General features: G+C 44.8%; 1 protein-coding gene and 1 long non-coding RNA gene across 5 annotated transcripts in view; both read right to left on the reverse strand.

Moving 5' to 3' along the window:
* Rgl1 (ral guanine nucleotide dissociation stimulator like 1) overlaps positions 1–23381 on the reverse strand; it is a 257262-nt gene that overhangs the window by 86373 nt on the left and 147508 nt on the right. The window lies entirely within an intron of this gene.
* On the reverse strand, positions 10914–21541 carry LOC132646373 (uncharacterized). The gene is made up of 3 exons (XR_009584592.1): positions 19848–21541; positions 18792–18862; positions 10914–11125 (listed from the first exon to the last, which is right to left on the reverse strand). It is a non-coding gene; the product is annotated as an uncharacterized LOC132646373 (long non-coding RNA).

The raw sequence follows: 23381 nt of genomic DNA on the forward strand, positions 1-23381 counted from the left end.
GAGTTGTGTTAGGGAGACAGTAGGGGGCTGTAAGCAGGCGAATATGTCAGGATGAGCGCTGTGTACAAATACGAGTCTGTCATGATCAAATGGGTCTACACTGTAGACGCTACAGGGAGCATGAACTGCAGACAAGTAAGAAGGTGCTATTAGGAGACAAGAGATGACAGGGACAAAGAACCTCAAAATGTGGAATAGCTCAAGTCCCACAACCTCTAATGTTAGAATCACCGTGGGTACTTGTAAAAGGTGGGCTACGCGCCTCACCTCCCGCCCACTATATCCAAATGTCGTAACTGAGGCTGTGCGCTTCAGCCGACCGCACTGTAACAAGCACTACCGACCAGGGATCATAGTGCCAGCCTCGGAGAAGTCCAAGGATGACGAAAAGGAAACCAATGACAAGAGAAATCAAGAAATCCACTTTCCCAGGGCCTGGCACCCACTTCTAGAATTTCTGCAAGATTCCTCCCTTCTCCAACCCTTTTTCTTCCTTGCATTGAATAAGAGGCCATTTTGTTGTCTTGTGGTCATTGTGTGACAGCAGGGTCACTCAGGTAGAAGCGTACACTTGCTTTGAATCGTTCCCAACTGGAGCAGATGGGAAGGCATGCACCGCAGCTGACTCTCCACACAGGTTTGCATCTGGCTCATCCACGTCAGATGGTAATACTGCTGCTTTTCTTTGTGTGGCCTTTTCTAACATTCAGAGACTCCCAATATCTGCAGTCTCAGCAGAGCCTCACGTCAACTCCTTGTCACAGACAATGACACTGCCGAGGTCAGAGCCCTCCCAACACATCAAGAGCCTACTCCCCGTAGGCAGATGCTGTAAATGAAACACAAATTCGGGTCTTATACAAAGTTTCCCCTCTTGCAGGACTGGGAGAAAAAAACAAACGAACCAACATTGCATCAGCTAGTTTTTCATTATCACAACAAAATGGCAAAGGCAGGCTAACCTCATAAAGAAGAAGTCTGTATTTAGCTCACAGTTCTGGAGATCCGAGGGTGAGGTACTAACTCTACTGAGGACCTTTGAAAGCAAGACACCAACATGGTGGCAAGAACCATCTCTAAATAGGAAGCAAGGGTGACTCAGAGAGCCGGGCTGGCTCTTAAGGTGGTTCACTCACACAAGAACCTAGGGATCACACAAGAGCAACCTTAACCCTTTCCAGGGGAGGTTCTTCCAAAGAGCTGCACATCTCTGACTATTCTGTTACTTCCCAACACCAGCACCCTGAGACTAAGCCCTGGAGGAACCCTATCCACACCAAAGCACCATCGTAGGCAAACTATGAAGTACCTGTTCTGTATTACTAAAATTATTTAAAGATAAATTTTTAATTCTTTTGGTATAAAATGTATTCTGATCATATTTTAACCCTATAACCCTTTCATTTCCTTCTCACTCCCACTGAGCCTCTGCAAATATTTAGATCTCATATTACCATGATAGGGGTCATGAGACTGTGGAAAATTATAACTGTCTAAATCTAACAAAACACAAGTTGTCTTATCAAAGAAGTGTAATGGCCATGTCGCCATCAGTAATTGCATGTTTGGGTTTTCAAATAGGCATCCTCCCCTCCCACTTAAAAAAAGAAAAGAAAAAGCAAGAAAGAAAAAAAGAAAAGTTGAAGCATTTTCCTTTCCAGGAATGCGATTTAACTTAATAGCTAAGCTAATAACCACGAGCTGCTGAGTTGCTGCAAACAAAGAAAGCCCTGTCTCTGCAAGTGGACACAATGGTCCTGGGTGATGGATTCCAGTATCTGTGCTGAGTGACCATTCCATTATGTAACCAATGGAGCTGCAGGACTGTCTGCTACCAAAGGCCACACTGCTCTGTCATTCTAATCAGAGTGGGGACGCCTCCCCTCTGCATTCAAAACCTCCCCTTGGTTACTTCTCTAGCTTTTAACGTTAAAAAGCTGAAAATATTTTGAGCCAGGGAAATCATGTCCATGGCTGTTGTGCCCCACATAAATAATGACACGAAGAGAAAAGGCAAAAAGAGCTCGTGATTTTACTTAGGAGCCAGCTATGGGGAAGAATAAGAGGCACAGAATAGAGCCAGACTCAGCCTACTAAAGAGCTGCGTCTTCATCGAGGAAATCATAACATCTTCCAAATCTACTTGTGTGACTGGATAGACCCTCAGCAGACACTTATCGATTCATTTTTCCAAAAGTCTCAAGAGGCACAAATGGGCCATTGACATCGCACAACAAAGCACAGAGAGTATAGGAGCCCACAGGGCTAGCCAGGGCATGTCCACATGCAGCTCAGGGCCAATCCCACGCCTTCTAGATGGGTCTCTGAGGTAAGAAGGGAAGTGTATCTTTAAAAGGACCTTCAAGTAAATCTGGAAAGACGTTGTTCAGGGTGTGAATAAAGCTGAGGGGGGAAATGTTTAAAAAAAGAAGTAGCATTCAAATTATGCAACAGGGGAATTCAATGTTCGGCAAGCAGTTATTTTCCCACAGGGAAAGCCCTTCAAACACCAGTATTTTAAAAGTTTCATTTCTTTTGATGGAAATGTTTCAAAAATATGTTCTTTTTCTGCCCTCAAAAGTAGAATATACTGAGTGTGACTTAGCCTTTCATTCACAGCCCAGTAGGCTGCCAATTATGAACAGAACTGTGGTGTGTGCCTCTGACAAAGATTTAGCCATCATCTTTTCCTTGCACGTATTCATTCAACATACTCCTACCTCCCATCTGTCAGACATCTATAGCGGTGCAGCGAGGGAAGGGATAAACCCCATGACCTCTGGAATTGAGATTCCCATGGAGGAAAGTGAAAAGCCACCAACAGCGAGCAAACAGATGAAGAAAGGAATACAGCAGTGAAGGCTCTTGGGGGAAAGTGAGGCAAAATGGGGTAGAAGGAGTTCTGGGGCAGGAAAGGATTGGCCCTGCATGAGCAGATAAAGCCTCACTCACAGGGTGACAGCTGACCACAGCCTTCCCCTCGGATTACCAGTTGTGGCTATGAGTATGTTAGAGTCCATAACCCACCGTCCTCACACTTGCTGCTTCTGGGTGGTGAGGAAGCGGTAACCGGCTATGCGGCATGGTGAGAGCCTGAATGGTGCCCATCAAGAATGCTACTCTCCTGGCCTGTCCTCTGAGCTGACTAGTCCAGAAACCCCAGTGTTAGCATTAGGTCTGCTTGTTTTTTGTTTGTGTGCACGCATGTTGGTGTATGTGTTCACGTGTGAGTGCACGTGTATGGGGAGGTGGGGCCTGGAGGTCCTCTATCATTCTCAACCCTACTTATTTCGTGTGTGTGTGTGTGTGTGTGTGTGTGTGTGTGCGCGCGCGCGCGCGCTGTGCATGTATGCATGCCGTATAGTACAGCATAACCGTACTACCACTTACAGACCCAAAGAAGAGAATTTACAAGGAGGACCCAAGGGAGGATGCTTAGCTCCCACGCAGAAGTGGAAATGGAACAGACAGCGGAAGTGGTTGAAGAGAGGGAACAGGGAAGGAGAGAAAGCACAGAGAGAAATGAGGGTCAATATCAGACCTGGGGTTAGCGGGGGCAGGAAGACAGAGGGCTTGCAGAAAGAAAGAAACTTGGGGTGTTACTTCTCTGTGACAAGCTGGAGACCTATGACAGGGTAGGGTCCTAGGAGGACGTGGGGGTGACTCTAGCTGAGACTCCTAGAAACAGGAGTCATGGAGACTGAAGAGGACACCCTCTAACTAGACACGACTCCTAGTGGAGGGAGGGGAACACCAACCCACCCACAAAACCTTCAACCCAGAATTCACCCTGCCTACAAGACATGCAGGGACAAAAATAGAGCAGAGATTGAGGGAATGTCCAGCCAATGACTGGCCCACTCTAAGACTCACCCTATGGAAGACAGCCAACCCCTGACACTATTGATGACACTCCGCTATGCTCGCAGACGGGAACGTAGTATAGCTGGCCTCTGAGAGGCTACGGCAAACAGTCGATGGAAACAGATGCAGAGACCCACACCAAACACTGAGTGGAATGCAGGGAGTCTTGTGGAAGAGTGGGGGGAGGGAGGAGAAGGACAGAAGGACCCAGAGGGGACAAGAGCTCCACAGGAAGACTAATAGAGCCAACTAACCAGGGCCCAGGGTAGGGTAGGGGGCTGTGGAGACTGAAGCACCAACCAAGGACCATGCATAGACTAGACATAGACCCTACACAGATGTAGCCAATGGGCAGCTCAACCCTCATATGGGTTCTCTAGTAAGGGGAATGGGGGCGGACTCTGACATGGACTCTGTTGGCTGTTTTTTATTATTTTCCCCTGGTGGGGCTACCTTGTCAGGCCACAGGGAAAGAAGAAGGGGTGGGGAGAGCTCCCCTTCTCTGAGGACTAGCAAAGGGAGGATACGAGAAACAGGGAGGGTGGGTAGGGCCAGGAGGAGAGGAGGGAAGGGGCTATGACTGAGATATAAGATGAATAAATAAAAATTAAAATGTAAAAACAATCTTTGGCCACCCAAGTAGACTCATGTTCCCACTACATCCTTTTGATGCCTACACTAACTGTTCTCTACCCTCTGGCTCTGAATGTAACAGAACAAGTTTAGCCCTTCACCCTCTGCTAGTTTTTCATGTCACTCTCTCATTCATAGAATTAAAACTATATGTTTAACTAAACCCACAGTGCTGCTGGTCTGGAAATCAGTCCAGCAAAATAAGTCTAAAACGCAAATAATAATGTTACTAGCACCATGAAGAAGTCCTGTCCAGCTTCTCTGTTGCTGGTAATGTTCCTCCTTGACCTCTTCTTTCAATTTAGGCCCAGCAGCACCCTGTCAAGATGAGGGAGAGACATTTTCTTCTGTGGTGTAGCCCTGGTGAGATGCTGGTGCTCCTGTAAACAGAGCTGCCTCGTGATGCTGTGAGCTATACTGAAGATTCAGTGGTCACCAATAAAACAGAAACATGAAAGGAGGTGGATGGGAAGAGAAAGTGAATTAGCATGAGTGGGAAGGGAACAAGAGATGGTAAGGGGCGTGTGTGTGTGTGTGTGTGTGTGTGTATGTGTGAATATGACCAAAATATACTATGTACATGTATAAAAATACATTATCATAGATTGCCTATATATGTTAGTACAAACATTATAAGCATAAACAAATACATATTTTTAACTTGACTTGCTCTCATATTCTCTCTTTGGGGTAATAAAAAACAAACTTAATACAGTGATTATCCAGGTTTCTAAATTATGAGAACCCTGATTGATGATGGCTCACAACCACCTGTAACTCTAGCTCCAGGGGATCCAGTATCCTTTTCTGGTCTCCTCGGGCACCAGGCACCTACAAGTAGTGTACAGACATACATGTAAGTCACAGCAATACACACAAGTGAACTAACTAGTTGAAGAGGGTTTTAAATATGTAACGAAAGGAGGTCCTCTATGAAGACTTGCTTAGAGTAGCACGGATCCCAAACACAGATTTGTGAACATTAACAGTCACGATGACAATGAGCGCTGGGAAAAGTATAAAGCCAGTTAAAGAACTTTTTTTTCACAATTGTCATATTAAAGGCTATTTTTATTTTATTTAAATATAAAAAGGACACTGTGGTACCTCAAACATGTATGGTACCCCAAAATATAAATTGTATAGATTCTTAATTCATCAAACATTTTTTTCTTTCCAATTCTTTTATTCTTTTTTTTATTTTTAATTATACTTTATTTACTTTGTATCCTCCCTCTAGTTCCCTCCCTCTTCCCCTCCCAACCTCCCCTTCCTTCCCCTTCTCCACACACTCCCCTCCCCAAGTCCACTGGTAGGGGAGGGTTTCTTTTTCTTCCTTCTGATCCTAGTCTGTTAGGTCTCATCAGGAGTGTCTGCATTGTCTTCCTCTGTGGCCTGGTAAGGCTGCTCTCCCATCAGGGGGAGGTGATCAAAGAGCAGGCCAATCAGTTCTTGTCAGAAGCAGTCCCTGTTCCCATTACTATGGAACCCACTTGGATACTGAACTGCCATGGGCTACAACCAAGTACCAGGCATGGAGATAACCTAGAACCCCTGCACAGATAAAGAACTTTTTTCAACTATTCTAGAAGCAAGAATAAGGAAGGGAGTGGCTCATTGCTGATAGATGGGGTGATTTGGGCTGATAATGCAAGAAAGCAGAACTATTCGCCCCTATCTCTGCTTCTATCTTCCTTATCAAAGAAAAGTCCTTTGAGCTAGAAAGGGTAGACCAACACAGCAAAGAAGAAACTGGAGCTCAAGAAAGAACGGATGAAAAAGAGCATCACATAGTCCTTTAAGTGATTTCACATCTCTGGAGACAGGAGGCACTGACAGCCTCAGCACACGTGATCACAAGCCTGATGAACAGGACAGAAGCAGGAAGTCTGCTGGGCATCTCAGAGTGGCATGAGCAAAGGAAGGAAAGGCAGGTGAACAGGCATAGACCACAAATGATAGGCTGCTATTCCCACAGCTGGGCCAGAACTTCAGATTTGGTTCGCAAATAATGATCACAAGTAGCTAACATGATCCCATGAGCAAAACAAGGTCATACCAAACTAATGATCTACCATTCCTTTGCTGACCCACACCCATATCCCGGTGCCTGCTCACAGTCCTCAAAGACACCAAGACCATCCCTCCTCTCTCTCTCCCCCCTGGTCACTACAGCCAGGATGGAGACGTGTGAGTTGAATAGCTGTGGAGCTGGCTAGATCTGTGCAAAGCCCGCAGTGAAGCCTGCCCCGTGGGGAGAATAACACAGGGACTCTGCAAACTGCAAGCTATAGCTGAGCCATTGTTCTATGAATCAGGATTTTAAAAGATCACGAAAACAACCAGGGGAAAAAATAGCTAAGACTAATAAAAATTAAACTTAGTGAAAGTAAATATTTTCCATATTTAGATGTTTAAAGCATCCATTCTCTAAGCACAGGCCTACTACGACAGCTTAATGGGACTTAATAAGGATTCCTATTTTTAAAAAAGATACCAAGGAATTTTTGCTAAATGTTTCTTGACTGTAACACACTCACAGAGAGACCTATCAAGTTCCATACAGAACACGGCTAATTTTAGACAGAACTACATGAAAACTGCCAATATTTGACCATTTTTAACATAAATCTGATGACAGCATGCAGGGTGACCTGGAAGATATTATATAATATCCAACAGTACAGCACACTTTGGTATACAGAGAAAGGGCATCTAACTACCTTTTGGGAACCTGAAGCAGCTTCATGGAAAAGCAGCATGAGAGCTAGTATGAGTGGTGGTGGGATCTAACCACTGGGAGGGGTGAGAAAGGAGGGCACTTCACACACTGACATAAGAGACAACAATGCAAGACAGGAACGCAGCCCCGCTGGCGATAGCATGGAGTGTGCAAAGGGGAGCCATGGGGAAATAACCCAGAGAGTGACTTGACCTTTGGTGGCCTTCAAATCAAGTGTGGTAAAAGCTCCAAAATTATATGAGCCTTTACAGAGGCTCAGATCTGAAGGAACAGGTAAAACAAATGAACGCTTTTGATCAGCAGGCATTCAAATGCTGGTGCCTGTTCAGTCTGTCCTTGGGACTCTGGTACTTCCTATTTCCAAAGAAACTTGCACATCTTTCACCCAACTCCCTTAAAAATACAGACTGATCTCTGTATCCATTTCTCAGTTGAAAGACCTCTGGGTTGTTTCCAGATTCTGGCTATTACAAATAAAGCTGCTGCAGACACAGTTGAGCAAATGTCCTTGAGCATATTTTGGATATATGCCTAGGAATCATATCTGGATCTTGAGGTAGCACTATTCCTAATTGTCTGAGAAAGTGCCAGATTGATTTCTAAAGTGGCTGTACAAGTTTACATTCCCACCAGCAATGGAGGAGGGTTCCCCTTTCTCCACATCCTCTCCAGCTGAGTTTTTGATCTTATATTATGGTGGGTGTAAGGTGAAATCTCAGGGTCCTTTTGATTTGCATTTCCCTGATGTTTAAAGACTTTGAGCATTTCTTTAAGTGTTTCTCTGCCATTCAATATTCCTCTATTGAAAATTCTCTGTTTAGCGCTGTACCCCACTTTTTAATTGGATCACTTGATTTGTTGGCGTTTAACTTTTTGAGATCTTTATATATGCTGGATATCAGCCCTCTGTCAGATATAGGGTTGGTGAAGATCCATTCCCTGTCTGTAGGCTGTCATTTTGTTCTGACGACAGTGTCCTTCGCTTTACAGAAGCTTTTCAGTTTCATGAGGTCCCATTTATTGATTATTGCTCTTAGAGCCTGTGCTGTTGGTGTTCTGTTCAGGAAATTGTCTCCTGTCCCAATGAGTTCAAGGCTCTTTCCCATTTTTTCTTCTAACAGATTTAGTGTGTCTGGTTTTATGTTGTGGTCTTTGATCCACCTGGACTTTAGTTTTGTGCAGGGTGATAAATATGAGTGACTGGCTCTTTGAGCACCCCCAGACGGGGAAACAGCATTACCAGGCCACAGAGGGAGACAATGCAGCCATTCCTGATGAGACCTGATAGGCTAGGGTCAGACGGAAGGAGAAAGACCTCCCCTATCAGTGGACTGGGGGAAGGGCATAGGGAAGAGAAAAGGGAGTGAGAGTGGGATTGGGAGGGGACGAGCAAGGGAAGGGGTTACAGCTGAGATACAACGTAAATAAATTGTAAATAAATAAATAAAATGTTTAAAAAAATCCTGGGTGATTACCAACAAGGCGAAGGAGAAACAAAGGCTGCCTAGCCCTCTGGATGCTTAGAGTGTGCTAACTCTCCAGGGCAAATGCTCTGCAGACAGTTCCAGTTCAGTGACTCCTAAATGCAGTGCTTTAAGATTCCTTCCTGAAGACAAATTCCATCTAAATCTACAAGCTTCAGGAACAAATGTTTGGTGGCTTTTGCAGGCAATTGTTTGCTAAAAATCAAGCGTGTCTAAGACTTAATTTTAAAGAATTTGGCTCCAGGAGAAAGAGCTGAAGCATCACGTGTTTCACATTTCTTACTCTTGCCTGCCAGACTTTTTTTTTTTTAATTAAGAAAGGAAAAATGGGTCAACTCGAAAGAATTTTTACAACTGTCAGAATAAATACAAGGCCATGTAAGTTCATAAACTTTATTATAGGGGGAGGGAGGACTTTGCCTCCTCCCCACGGCTGTAAGTATCCTTTGTTTAGGACCCAGGAAAACATACTGCCCTATTGCGAAGGTTCTGTCCCTATATCTAGTGTGCTGTAAGACATCCTTTCTAGAAGATTGACTGATGTGTCCTGGGTGAGAACAAACAGCCTCTTTGGATTTCCCACCCCCAGCCCCTGCCAGCCTCTTCAGCTGTCAAGGGGACACAGTAAGGAAAGACTCTGGACTCACAAAACAAAACGAATATCTATTAAATCTGGCTTGAGTCCAAGGTCACCAAGGAACATCTCACTTAGGAAGAATCATCATCCACAAGACCATGTTGAAAAAGGTTTTAATTACAAAAAAAGCCTTCTAGACTCCTGGGGCACTTTACAGACTGAGCTCACGGACAGGCCATCCACAGACAGACTGCAGAATCGTTGTTCCTTTCACTCCAGAGTCTCCTGGCTAATTGAGATGAGCGTTGACACGCAGGTTTACATTCGTGTAGGGTCTGGTTGAGCTGAAGAGTTCCAGAGCAGCTTCAACCTCTGAGACCTCAGCATTATACGATGTTCCTGGTAGCGATCTGCCCTCCAGTAGAGCAGACCAGGTCTTTTGGTAATGCTCCAGATGAAGCCAGCCACCAAAACAGTGACTTGTAGACATTCTGACCATGATTCACAGGTTTTGTTTTTGTTTTTGTCTGTTTGTTTTTTAAGGGCACATCTTATCTGGAGTCTTCTCAAAACATATGTATTATAAAAACAAAAAGTTTCCCAATAATGCCATTCTGACATTTCTAGTCCATTCTATCCTAATTTAAAAACACTATTTTCTTAACCACAGAATTAATTTGAGACTCCACAATCTGCATTTTGAACACTAAGGTTTGAGAACAACGCTGCCCAAAGTAAATACCCTGCCAGCTATAGGTACCTTCTATAAGTGTCATGTTTAACTTGGTTAAAAAACAAAACAAAAAAACACATGTTTTTATTAATTTTAACAATATTTTATGTAACCTATCATACCCAGAATGTGATTATTTTACCATAAGCTCACTATAAGAAATCATGGCGAAATTTTATGTCATCAAGTCTTCAAACTTTGAAGTCGGCTTTGCAGGGGCAGACATTCAGTCCAGAGAAACTCATTTCAAGAGCTCTGGGGGCTGCCATGCAACCCTAGGGCATCTGCTCCCATACTCCCCAGCCCATTCCCCCACAGCCCTATGCAGAACAGAAGGAAGGCGTGGTCCCCTCCCGCATCCCCTGGACCTGCAGTCACAGGCCCTCATCCCACGCTGCCATCAGCCTCCACCTCCTCCACAGGCCCCAGAGCTCTGATAAAGGCCAGGACTTTGAGGAGGAAAAGACCAGAAAGAAGGCTTTATCACCTTGAAAAGCCTCAACCAAGAAGTTGGAAAGCACTGGGGGTGGGAATGAGGGTCCTGTAGTATCAGAAACACAACAAATGTCACAAACAAATCAGGGAGCACATTTTCAAGGACTTGTTCTGAAAGTAACATTTGCCAAACACAAAGCTGAATAGCAATCATATCAGCAGCTATATCAAAAAGTGTCAACAAATAAAGATCAGATGGCGATAAGCAACTAGGAAGAACTGCTACTGGTGGTGGATGGAAGGCAGCATGCCCTTCAGCCCAGCTCTTGGAGGCAGAGGCAGGCAGACCTCTGCAAAGTCCAAGCCAGCCAGGGTTACACATGGCAAGACCAGGGTTACAGACAAACACCCCACCCCCACCCCACCCCCACCCCACCCCCACATGATAAGATTATGGAGGATATCTTCTCTTGTTCAAAACAGCCGCAGCACTCCTTTAAAAGGAAGATGTCCTTAGTGTTTGCTTCTTTTCCAAAGCAAGTACATGCCCTGTTGGCTACCGACACAGAGGAAAAGCAAGCATGTGCGCAGGGCCAGAGCAGTCAGAAAGCCTGAGTGTGGCAGAGCAAGTTCTGGTCAGGACACTCTGAAAGCACCTAAAAATGGGTGGAAATTAAACAGACAAACAAAAAAATCAAACTTCAGTTTTCCATGCTGCTGAAAGTAGAAACTTAAGAGTTAAGACTCTAAGTTAATAGAGGAAAGTGAGCAGGTCGGGAAAGCACAGGGGTTCAAGTCTCACTGTGAAAATGAACTATATAGAGAACATTTCATAATTTATGTAGGTTATTTTTAAGTCTTCCCCTCTCTGTCAACCAAGTGTCTAGCCCAAGCCGGGCTCAAACTCCCATAAAACCCTGTAATGGAGGAAAGAAGACCTTGAACTTCTGAGCCCTGCTGCCACCTCTCAAGTACTGGGATTACAGGCACATGCCACCATGCCTGGCTTGCACAGTGCAGGGCAGAGAACCAGGGCCCTGAGCATAGGCCAAGGCTCCACCAGCTACCCCGCATTTCCCTTTGTCTCCTTTTGCCAGCAAGTCCTGAGCGCCCCTCAGAGAGCAGCCACACAGCAAACTGAGGCATCTGTGTCAGCATAAGAGGCTGAAGGACACACACATCCTGCATCCTGTACACCAAGGGTGCCTGACCCCTCTGAATAATCACAGTCAACAGAGTAAAGCCAGACCGGCTTGATGCCGGGAATATAAATGTAAAGAAAATTACAGAGCTCAGGTATCAGATATATAAGACAGATGAAAATTCTAAGAACTCAGAGAAAAAAGTTCCTGGAGCTCTATTCCTGATTCATGACTCAAACCGTTATATCTCTACGAAATCTCTAGGTAAAGTCTGAATTCCATGCCAGCCCCTGTCTCTATAAGGCTCACCATCACCTCACAAGATCATGCAGTAAAGAAATGAACCAGCAGTAATAAAATGAAGTAAAGGCAATATTCCCTTCCCTGTTATACAGCTAGTTGGACAGTAAGTTGTAAATCAAATCTAGCTTACTTATTCAATGTTTCCCTTTTGTTTCAAAAACTGACGCTGAGCATATCACCAATGACAAGAAATAACTTATCATTAAATATACATGTTTTGGTTCCAGGACAACCTGGGCGAGGTAGAAGGACCCTGTCTTCAAACAAACATGAAAATAGATGCTACTGAGTAAGGGTGATAGCTCAGACAATGTCCCAGGCTATGGAATGCAAAGATTAATGAAATGTGACCCACACCTCAAGGCACCCACATGAACAGGGCAATGGAAAACCAAAAATATACTTAAGGGCCAAAGATGATGGTACACATCTGTAATCTCAACGCTCGGGGAGCTGAAGTGGGAAAAACACAAGGCCACAACCAGCCTGGGCTACCTAGTGAGTCTGAGGCCAGGCTTGGCGTAAACAGCAAGACCCTGAATCAAACAAACAAAAATTATCGGTGTGACAAATGCTGCAACAGAGCTTTTGGTAAGTGTAAGTGCTAAAAACACCTTGAACTACACCAAAAAAAAAAAAAAAAGTAATGAATCCAGAAGAGGTCAGGAAACTAGCCGATGAGAGATGGGGTCTGAGCTGACTTGCAGGTAACAGAGTTGGTCATCAGTGTGAGCCTGGGAGCCTGGCAGCAGACACGGTGCCATAGGCAGCGACACAGGGGAGAGTGAAACTGAACTTCTCTCTGTGTAATGAAGTCTACAGCTTTTCCTCACTGTGCACGGAGCTAGAGGGCCAGATGAACGGAACCTTTGAGATCATGGTCTACTTGGCATGGGTTCTAGCAGAACCTCTGCAGCCCGCTCGCTGGACCTTACTGCATGGGTTAGGGGTAGAGGCTGTGAGTCAGTGCTTCGCCACCAGTCCTCAGAGTCTGTCAAACATTTATCCTAGAGCACTGAGATAGTCCCCAAATGTCAACAGTGGCTAGGAAGCCATTTTTATAAGGAAGAGCATAGTCTTCCAGCCTCAAGTGTAAAGTCAGCTCATGGAGAAACATTTGAGGCAAAATGAGCCCCACCCCAAGAGACATTTCAGCGGGGGCAGAACAGCAGAAGGCCCCTTCCAGGACACCCGGAATAGCATGCTATCTGAAAGCTGGTTCCTAAGCCTCATCTGATACAGCGTCATAGCTTTGCACAGAGATGAATGTCACCGTGCGTCCTGAATCAGTTCACCCGCCCTGTCTCCCTTCTGCACCACACGCAGTCAGCAGGGGAGAGGGAGGTCAGTGTTAGGAACAATGTGAGCAAGTCACTGATTAAGCATCTTGGTACAGGAGACTTAATTTTCAGCCAGAGCTCTGAGTACAAGGGTCAGTGAGCTCCACAAATCAGCTGAGAACAGGCACAGATTAACAGCATGGGTCCTGGGGTGGCACTATCTCAAGTGAACAGGACAGCACCGCAAGACGCTCAGGAGAGACCCGTTTGAATAGAAGGAAGGTCAGATTTGTGGCCAACCAGCTAAAGACCCTGGAGACTATTTTGAACTCAGAAATGACAGGAAGGAACAAGAACAAAAAAAAAGGAACTCACCCGGGAGAGATGGAAAGCAAGAAGGAAGCATCTGTGATAAGCAAGTGGGAAGGAGGAAGGAAAATGGGACTTTAGAACCGTGCTCCTGATGGGGAGGCCAGGAATGCTGCAGGAAAAGGGGTGCAGGTGGGAAGAAAGCACAGGGAGCAGCCACAGGGCTCCCAAAGGAAGTGTTTCAAATGCCTATGTTGTGGCAGGGTCGGTTCTGGGTGGTTAGTAACATTCCTGCCCCGGCACTGGGCCTTGAGTTCAAATCCCACACTGGTGTTAAACTGAGGGCTGATTCGGCAGTCACTTTACCATGCTCTGTGCAACAAACCAAAAGTACGAGAGAGAGAAGGAGCATCAAAGAGAGAAGTAAAAAGTTCTCCTATGCCATATGGTCATAACGACTGTCTCCAGAATCCAGTGAGCAAGGGTTATTTATTCCCAGGGTGGATGTCCGGACAGTCCCAGTGCTCTGCGCCCTCACTACACCCACAGCGACCAGAGGTGATGACCGGGTGGAGGGGTGGAAGATGTCATTAGGTCAGCAGCAGGTGGAAAGAGGAAACTACAGAATCCCTTTTACAGAATGAGGGAGGGGAAGGGGGCGGGGCTAATGAGCAGAACATGTCCATCAAGCACCTGGGTGGTGAGTAGAGAGGAGGAAAAAAAAAAAGAGATGTTTGTATTACAACTTACTGGTATGCATTAGCTAACTCAGGCAGAAAACAGGTAACACCCCATTTTACAGATGAAGAACCATAAGAAAAATCATGTGACAGTTTCAAAGTCACGAAGCTCTTTACTAGCTTGGGATCCAGGTGTTGTATTAACTAAGCAGCAGGTGGCACAGCGGGAGATTTTATCGTCATCGCACACAGTCCTTCAGGACCTGAAACTTACGCTGCCAACACAATTTGCTAACACCCTAAATTTTGTCCAAATGAGTCTAACATAATGAGATAGAACTATTTCCTCTTATTTTTCCATCAGAGATATCAAATATAGAAGATGGAAATTAGTCACTTTTGGGTAGTTTTTAAAATTTATTATTATTTTTTAAATTTATGTGCCTGAATGTGTATGTTTATGGGGGGGAGAGGGCTACCCAGAGGCCAGAAGAGGGTGTTGGATCTACAAGAGTTAGAGCTGTGAGTGGCTGTAAGCAGCCCCCACATGAGTGCTCTGCAAGAACAGCAAGTGCTCCTAAGCACTCCAGCCCCAGTTCAAAAACAAAAATTAAACGTGAAAACAACACCAACAAATTAACTCGAGAAAAACTGCAGGAAATCGAAATGCAAAATGTTGGATCCTAAGGAGTAATTTTGTCTTTCACTGTGCAGATGGCTGGACAAAGAACAGAAATAGATATTCATAAGGGTTAATCTTGATGATCTACATTATGGTTTGGGGTGTGTCTGAGCAGCTGTTTCCAGAGGCCTTACAGCGGGAGAGCTCCAGCAATCTGGGCTTAATCTACCGTTGGACTGCCGACCCTGACTGGCCTTTGGGAGGTGGTGACCCTGCGAGGTGGAACCCAAGTTTATGGCAATGCATCGTTGGGGCTGTATCTGATACTGCACGCCTCTCCTGTCACTTCTCCTCTGTGTCTCTCGTCCACGACACTACAAACTGTTCTTCTGCCCCCTCCCTCCCGGGACCGAGTGAAGCTCACAAAACAATGAACGAAATAAACCCCTTTCAGTATTTACATACAGCATTCTGTGCAAGCGATGAAAAAGTGGACGCTGTATTATTTGATTAAGCAAACTTTACTGAACCCTGCCATGGTTGGGCCTTCCACTACTGAGTGCAAAAATGAGAGGACAAAGTTGGGAATGTGCTTAGTACACTTTCCTAAGCAGCCTGGGGTTGCTCATAACCCTAACCTTCAGTGGGCACATGGAGCAAAGCCACAAATCTCTTTGAGGTTCCATGGCTGGGCACCAAAGAGGGTTCTGCAGTGCGGAGTTGACAAGAGCCGCCACTCAGTGAGCAAATGTACACCAGATCCTCCACCCTCTGCCGAGCACCTTCCGTACATCAGTCATCTACATCCACAGCAGTGCAATGGGAAGGCCATTGGTATTACCTCCACTTCGTGGCAGGGAAACCCAGGCTTAGAGGGGGATACAACCTCTTAGCTCTAGCCAGCACAGCACACATGAGACAGAGACATTTCAAAGCAGTCTGTCTGATTCCACCAAGCAGGCTTCCTACCCCGGGTCCCCACAGAAAACACCCCTGAAAGGGAAGAGCAGCCAGAAGAGGCCAGCTCCTAGAAAAACCCAGCGGAGTTCAAAGACCAGTGTGCTAATCCTCCAGCCAGGCCTTGACGGCGCTGAGCTCTCCCTGCTAATGCTTGCCTAAGTCATTTTTAAAAAAAGAATTTGTTTATTGTGTCTGTCATTAGAAGTCAACCTTTGGACAGAGGCAGCCAGTCTTTTCCCTATCCTTTGCAAAATAACCCAAAGCTTCCGATTTCCTGGGTTTTTCCATTTAGAGTTATCAGTTATCTCAACAAACAACTTCAAGTGTTGCAATTTCAGCTGGGGAAAGGAATGACCATAAAGCGTTGTATTTTTAACCAGCATCTCATCCAGCTTCGGTTCTTTTTACCAGTATCCATTAAATGTTCTTGTATTTAACTTTGTAGAAAAAAACTGCCCACAGACCCCAACCCCACCACTGGCAGCGACAGAAGTCTCAGACACACAATGGCCTGCTACAAGAGAGGAGTCACTAGGGAGAGGGTGGCAGAGACGGTGATGGACTGACCAACAGCATCCACTGTTAGCAGAAAAGACCTGGTCTGGGCCTTCTAACTGTCTTTAGAATTATGAAATTAAAGACTCAGGCTTGGCTTCTCTTTTATAAAAGATAAAAATATTCAATCAGCAAGAAATAAAACACACACACACGGAGAGAAAAACTTCCGGCGTTTACGTATGTGGGATAAGATTAACTGTTGACATGAATTCAAATAAATGAACTATGCCAAGAAACAAAAAGCCAGAAGTTGGGGCCCATGAGCTGTTTGTTTGTTGCTTTAATGAGAGTTTAAAAAACTACCTGGAGCCACAGACACTCTATCTCTTCCCAAGCTACCACCACTGGTACCCTGAAGAATCAGGTTTTGAGTTGCGTAAAGGAGGAAATGGGTTTGCAGAGTGAAGGTAGCTAGAGCCCCACATCACCAGAGCACAGCACAGGGCCACGGCAGTGCTGAGACACAGCACTCCTACAGTGTGGGGCAGAAGGAGCCATGAAGAGCAGAGTCTTCTCTACGTGCACAGACAGCTTCCTGCAACAGGTAACTAAGTGGCGGCCTACTGAGCGCTGTGGGCCCACTGAGTGCTGTGGGCCCGTTCTATCTTTATTCCTCGTGTGCTTCCTCTATTTGCAGTCCTTTTTTTTTTTTTTAAAGTAAAGGTGGTTCTCGGATTAAAGTTAGTCAGGTGATCTCAATAACCACACAGGCAAGGGAAGGGTGTCAGGGTCAAGCTTTGATCAGTTATCCAGAAGAGGCTGTACAGTAATGGTATAAATACACAACAAATCCTGCAAGGTAAAATGTGAGGAAATATGTGAACACGGAGAGAGAGAACTAGCAATCCCAGTGAGCCTCCGAAAGCAGGAAAGCCAGCAGCCAAGAAGTACAGTGTCAGGGAGGGCTAGACACTGAGTGGGGACAGAGATAAAGACCAGAACACCTAACTGCAAAATGTCTTGTGTCCCTAACGACATGATTATTAGCTTAAATGCTGTTATCTACAACGCAGCTCTGTGATCACAGTGCAGTGAGCTCTGTATTTACTCTCCCTCCACACTCTACAGAGTCTACGCGTTGCCTTTGCAGGGAAAACCAGAAGACCCACAGCACAGCGTCCTCTGGAATCTGGGAAGCTACACAGAGCTTTGTGCCTCATTCTTGGTGAGCTTAGGCTGATGCTAGGTCTCTGGTCGTGACATATCAAACACACTCAGATCTGGAGTTCCTCCTCCTGGGATAGGAGGCATTGTTGGTGAGGTGCCCTAGGACATTTGCCTGAAGGAGAGCAGAGTGACACTGTCCCCAGGAAAGCAGGCCAGCCTGTCAATGGGACCCCATTCCAGCACCCTTCTTCCCACACAGACACCCACCGTTCTCCCCTCCCCCCTCGTCCTCTTCACTCTGCTGTCACTGTCTCCCTTCAGGTCTTCATTCCTTTCTTCACCACATTACTACACAACCATCCTCTGGGGTCCCCTCGCTACAGTCTGGCTTCCCTCCAATGCGTCCTCCCTCAAAGTCTGTCATCACTCTAGAATGCACTTCTCTGTTTAAAACCCGTCACCGATTGTCCCTGTAATAGCACACGTCTCCATAGCGTACTGACCCCACAGCTGAGAACCATGGCTCCCAATGCCAGCATCCTTGCTCTCCAGCCCCATTTTTTTGTGACTTCTGGCCTCTTCCCCAGGCTGGGCCTCGTGTGGAAATCCCATCACTGGCCTCCCTGCTTCCTCACAGGCTGAAAGAAGCATGTCAGGCCCTAAGAGCAGCTTTACGTTCCTCCTGAGCCATGGCCCTCCGCTGAAAAGCCCTCTCTGCAATACAGCATGTCTGGGCAGCCCGCTGCCCCTGTCTCATCCATGGTCCCAAAGGATATCATATCTAATACAACATACTGGAATTGGCTTGACTTTCTGTCTCTCCCACTTGCAAGCCCTTTTAGAAGAAAGCCGTTCACTTAACTCTGTATCCCCATATTGAGCATATTATCTGTGAAGTGATGGATGCTATCAAAGGCACAGTTATATGCTCAAATATGCACAGCAGAAACAGGTGATATACAAGATCAGCAAGAGATCTCACAAGGATTGTGTTTTCCCACAAATGACCTAGACACTCCAGAGAACTCCATATGAACTCTGTAGAGCTAGTCCCACCCATTGGCCAGCCAGAGACAGGCTGCTGGCTTCACCTCTCTAAGAGAATGAAGCAACTTTCATGATCTCTCCCCATTTCCAATACTTGCCTTGCTTTGTTTATGGAAAACAGACATCGTGTTGGAGATGTTTCACTTAACTTTTTTGCATACTGTAACATACTGTATGTATGACACTTACTGTAAAGTCATCATTTAGAAGAGGGAAGTCTAAAAGGAAACGTATGCTGGGGGTAAATGAGATGGAAATGAAGAGGTCAGTGCACTGACAGATCCCAACAACAAGCTTATGTGGAGCTCACTTACCTCTCTTCTTTAATTTAGAACTCCAAGGGGCTTTTACCTTATAGCTTTAGAGAAGTAAGAAAGAAATATGTCTGTAACAGAAATAGGATGTATATGTTTAAGTATAAACAAAGAATTATTATACATCTAAGGTCTATACTGCTCTTATTTGCTAGCGTTAGATGTGCTTTATTATTTGTGAAGATTTTATTTATTATTTTTATGTGTGTATGTTTTGCCTGCATGTATGTCTACCATATGTATGCAGTACCCAAAGAGGCCAGAAGAGGGAGATGGATCCTCTAGAACTGGAGATATGGAGGGTTATGGGGTACCATGTAGTGCTGCGAACCAAACCCAGATCATCTGGAAGGGCAGCCTGTGCTCTAAACCACTGAGCTGTCTCTCTCCAGCCCCTAGACATGCATTTCTTTAAGCTAAATTCAGTATTCTCTGGATTGACAAACTGAAATGGATATTCTTAATTAGGTATCACATAGTGCTTACTCAGATCCCGAGAGATTTTGAAAGCAATGAAAGGCAATGATGAGACACACCAGTATCTCAGGCAGTTCTAATAGCCTGTCTTTTCTTGGTTGGCACAGGCTACCTTATTATTGGACTAATTACTTGAGAAACATGTTCCCAAGGTCAAAATGAAAAATACCGGTTGCTTAGTTTTCAGATGGCTGCTAAAATTTGAGCTTTACTTTCTAAAGCCTAAATTAAACATTCCAACAGACATGAACAGCTCAACCCAAGGCCTGTTTCCCTAGATGAAAACAAGGATGACCAACAGTAAACCATAGGCTCCTCTGGGGCTTATCCCCTTTCAGTTCTAAAATCCCACTCCTGCTCTTTCCAACCACGCATAATTGTAACTCTTGCCAATACTTTTTAACTCGTGTGTTGCCCTTCTTTCTTCAGTAGTCCACAAGTAGGCAAGCACAATCCGAGCTCATGATTTTAAAAGGCACTGGGAAACTTTCTTGTTGTTGCTAAAAAGAATAATCACTATCTCTGTGTGTGCCTTGCTCTGTTCCAGAAAGAGAACATTGAGACAGCTGTAATTATTACCTGGTTGATTTTTCTCACTCCCATGCCCTTCTGCTCCTCCTGACATCTTCAGGGTGATTTAAGTGAGAAGCAACCATATTTATCAAGACAATATGAGTAACCTAAAGAAGGATGAAGCATGATTTATCCATTCAGGAAGCATTTATTGGCTGTAGCAACAAGATATTAACCAGTGGGGAATATAAACAAATAGGCCATTACAGCAGCATGAGGTAAACACATAACAAGAGACCAGAATGCTCTGGAACATCAAGAGGCACAGCTCATCCACCCTGGGAGGTTCAAAGAAGAGTCCCAGAAGCGAAGGTGGCTCACAGCTCAAGAAACTTCCCCATATGAGCAGTGTATGCACAGCAATATCACTGAGTTATCAGGTAGAGTCGACGCAGACGGTTTAACAGAGAGACGGAACCACTCGATTCAGATGCCACTGTTCACCACAGCACTCCAAAGCCCAAAGGTGGCCACAGTTCACCTATATCCGTGGGTCTACATAAGCTTTCCATGTCTCTTTATTTCTAGTCCATCCTCTTCTGTTTAACTGTTTGTTTGTTTGTTTGTTTTTTGCCAGTTTCCTACCTATCAAAAATTTCAACTCATCCTAACAAAAGCTTACCAAGAGCTGGAGTGTCCAAGAGGGCGCACCAGGGCCCTGCCTCATGGTCACAAAACTACAGAAGTATAGAAGTGAGAAAACCCACGACAGTATCCACTCACCCAGTCCACGTCCCAAAGGCCACACAAAGTGAACCCGTTAATAACAATAAGCTTAGCCTAAACGTGATACATTTTTGTGGACCATAAATCTGTCCTGTTTTGAAGACCCCTAAGCTCCTTCCCTGAGTTCTTTTCTTCTGTCCCTTCAAGGACTTTGTCTAACCTGTACTTGTTCCTGCTTCAGAGAACATTAGTATTTTTCAATTTATTTATTCATGTCATCGTAGATGTATGCCGTATTGCTGGTATCAAAGACAAATAACACAATTTGACCGTTTGTCCTTCCAAAATGCTGAAAACTAAGAGAATAGTTAGATGAAATTAATTTCTAATGTCCCTTCTTGTCTCGAGCTTTCATGATTCTGTCACATGACAGGAGCCACTTTCCTATGAGAGCCGTGCATCGACAGAATTATTCAACTTTAGATACAATATAGAGAGAAGGTAGGTCAACATTTCAATGCTATTGTTAATATGGCCACACTGCCAATGGGCAAGACTACCATTGCATGTCTGAGAAAACCATGTCTGGGTCACACTCGGTTATCTGTTTTTAGGGCCATTGTAATAGGGTTTTCCTCAAACGTACTTTCCTAAATCACAAAGTAAATAAAATAGGATGAGTTAAGTTCTTATGTACTTCATGTCTAAGAATGTGCAATTATTTAAAATTTGTTTTATTTTACATGTGTGAGTGTTTCCCATGCATGAATGTATGTGCATTACATGTGTGCCTGGTACCCATTGAGATCAGAGGAGGGCACTGGATCCCCCTGGAACTGGAGTTACAGACAGTTGTGTGACACTATATGGATGCTGGGAACCAAACCCAGGTTCTCTGCAAGAGCAACAAGTGCTCTTAATAGCTAAGCCATCTTTCTGGCCACAAATGTGTATTTAGCTATACTTCCTGAAACTGAATAGTAATTATCTTGAGATCTTAGCACTAGAAAATAGAAAAATTGTGCTCCATCTTTTGAAACTTAGTTTGGTTTGGGAAGTTTTGTTGTGCTGTTGTTTTATGTAGGTTTTTTATGTATGTCAGGCTGGCCTTGAAATTATTATGTAGCAGAAGATAACCTTGAATTCCTGATGTTCCTGCCTCTACCTCCTAAGTGCTAGGATTACAGGTGCTAAGCTTTCCGAAGAGCACTCCAGACACACTACCAAGACTATGCCTACACTCACATGTTATATGATCTCATTCCCATGTTTCGTGTGCCACACTTTGCACAACCTAAGTAGCAGGCTTATCAACAAGATGTACATTGTCATGATACACCCTATAGTTTAGAAGCTCGGCTTATCATTGAAAGCATAAAGAAGACCAGAAGGCTACATTTCTGAAATGCTGTACCAGGCATGATCTCTAGGGAAAGCACACCGTTAAGTGTCCTTGCTCTTGTGTACCAATGTCATCTTCAAGTACTATGGAAACAGACTTAAGGCCCCAGGCAGTTCTTGACAGCAAAGAGCTAACCACCTGTGTACAAATCTAGTCTCTAGTATTTCTGAACCATATGACCCCACGAGCAAATGAGTGAATCAGTCTGGGCGCTATTTTCCTTGTATGTAAAAGAAAGAAAGCATCATAAAACCACCTTCCCCATAAAGTTGTTGTCAGATTCATTCAGTACGCACGAGGCACCTTACCTCAACCCCATTAACTCTAAAATTGTTCACTTTGAAGAATTCTGAATAGGTTACTGGAATGCAGGAAAACAAACACGAGGAAGACAGCTGGGTCCCAAAGAGAAAGATTTCATAATTGCTATGGCTCAATTGGTTGAGTCATATTAAATTAAGTCTGGGATTTTCAAGGACAAAAAAAAAAAAAAAAACAGAGCTTCCCCACAGGACACCTATGACAAGAAAGCAAGTGCACTTGAGGCGGAGAGTTCTAAGAACTGCCTTTTGATGGTGTCCATGAGTCACTTGTTCAAATGGGAGGAGGACAGGATTCCTCCATGAACCAGAAACAATCTTCCATCATCCTTTTACTCCATATTTCAGATCTACAGATTAACTCAGAGCCAACCCCTCTGAACTCCGAATAAGGCCACAGAGAGAGGCAGAATAAGAAGTGGAGTCCAGTGACCAGAGTAGCTGGTAAGAATCACTAAGTGGCTGTCAACATCTAAGCGAACAACTGTTTAGTTGGGCTGAGGTCCCCTCTATTGCTCCCACTATATTTATCGTTACCATATCTGGCTAAACACTAACACTGCCACCCATGCAACATTTGTGTCATTAGAAAGATGAGGACAGCCAGGTCATACCTTTAATCCAAGCACTCGGGAGGCAGAGGCAGGCACTCTCTGAGTTCAAGGCCAGCCTGGTCTACAGAACTAGCTCCAGGAAGGAGAGGGCTACCCAACACCAGAAAATGCAAAGGCTATTTGAAGACAACTGGTTCAGAGCTTATGAATCATTTAGAAATAGCCACACAAATTAAATAAGTAAATAAATAAAATAAAAACAAAAAAAACCCAGCAACATCACATTTAAATAATGTATGTATACACAACGCCACCAAAAGCAACACAGTGACTTGTCAGAACTCTAAACACATGTCAGGATCATGTCCTGCGTAAGACACCTGCTTGGTAAGTAAAGAGCTCTAATTTTCCCCAAGCAAGTTCCTAACTCTGTAGACCCCATCTTCAGAGTCACCAACACCTTACCGCCCTAGTTAAGAGTATCCTGACCCAAGCATAGAATCAGGGAAATCCTGAGCTAAGGCAGGTTGGGAGGGTCAACTGGGGGAGCCGGGTGTGGGGAGGATCCTGTGTCAGCAGCCATGGCGGGGGAAGACAT

Source organism: Meriones unguiculatus, chromosome 11, assembly GCF_030254825.1.
Source record: "Meriones unguiculatus strain TT.TT164.6M chromosome 11, Bangor_MerUng_6.1, whole genome shotgun sequence".
Lineage (NCBI taxonomy): Eukaryota > Metazoa > Chordata > Mammalia > Rodentia > Muridae > Meriones > Meriones unguiculatus.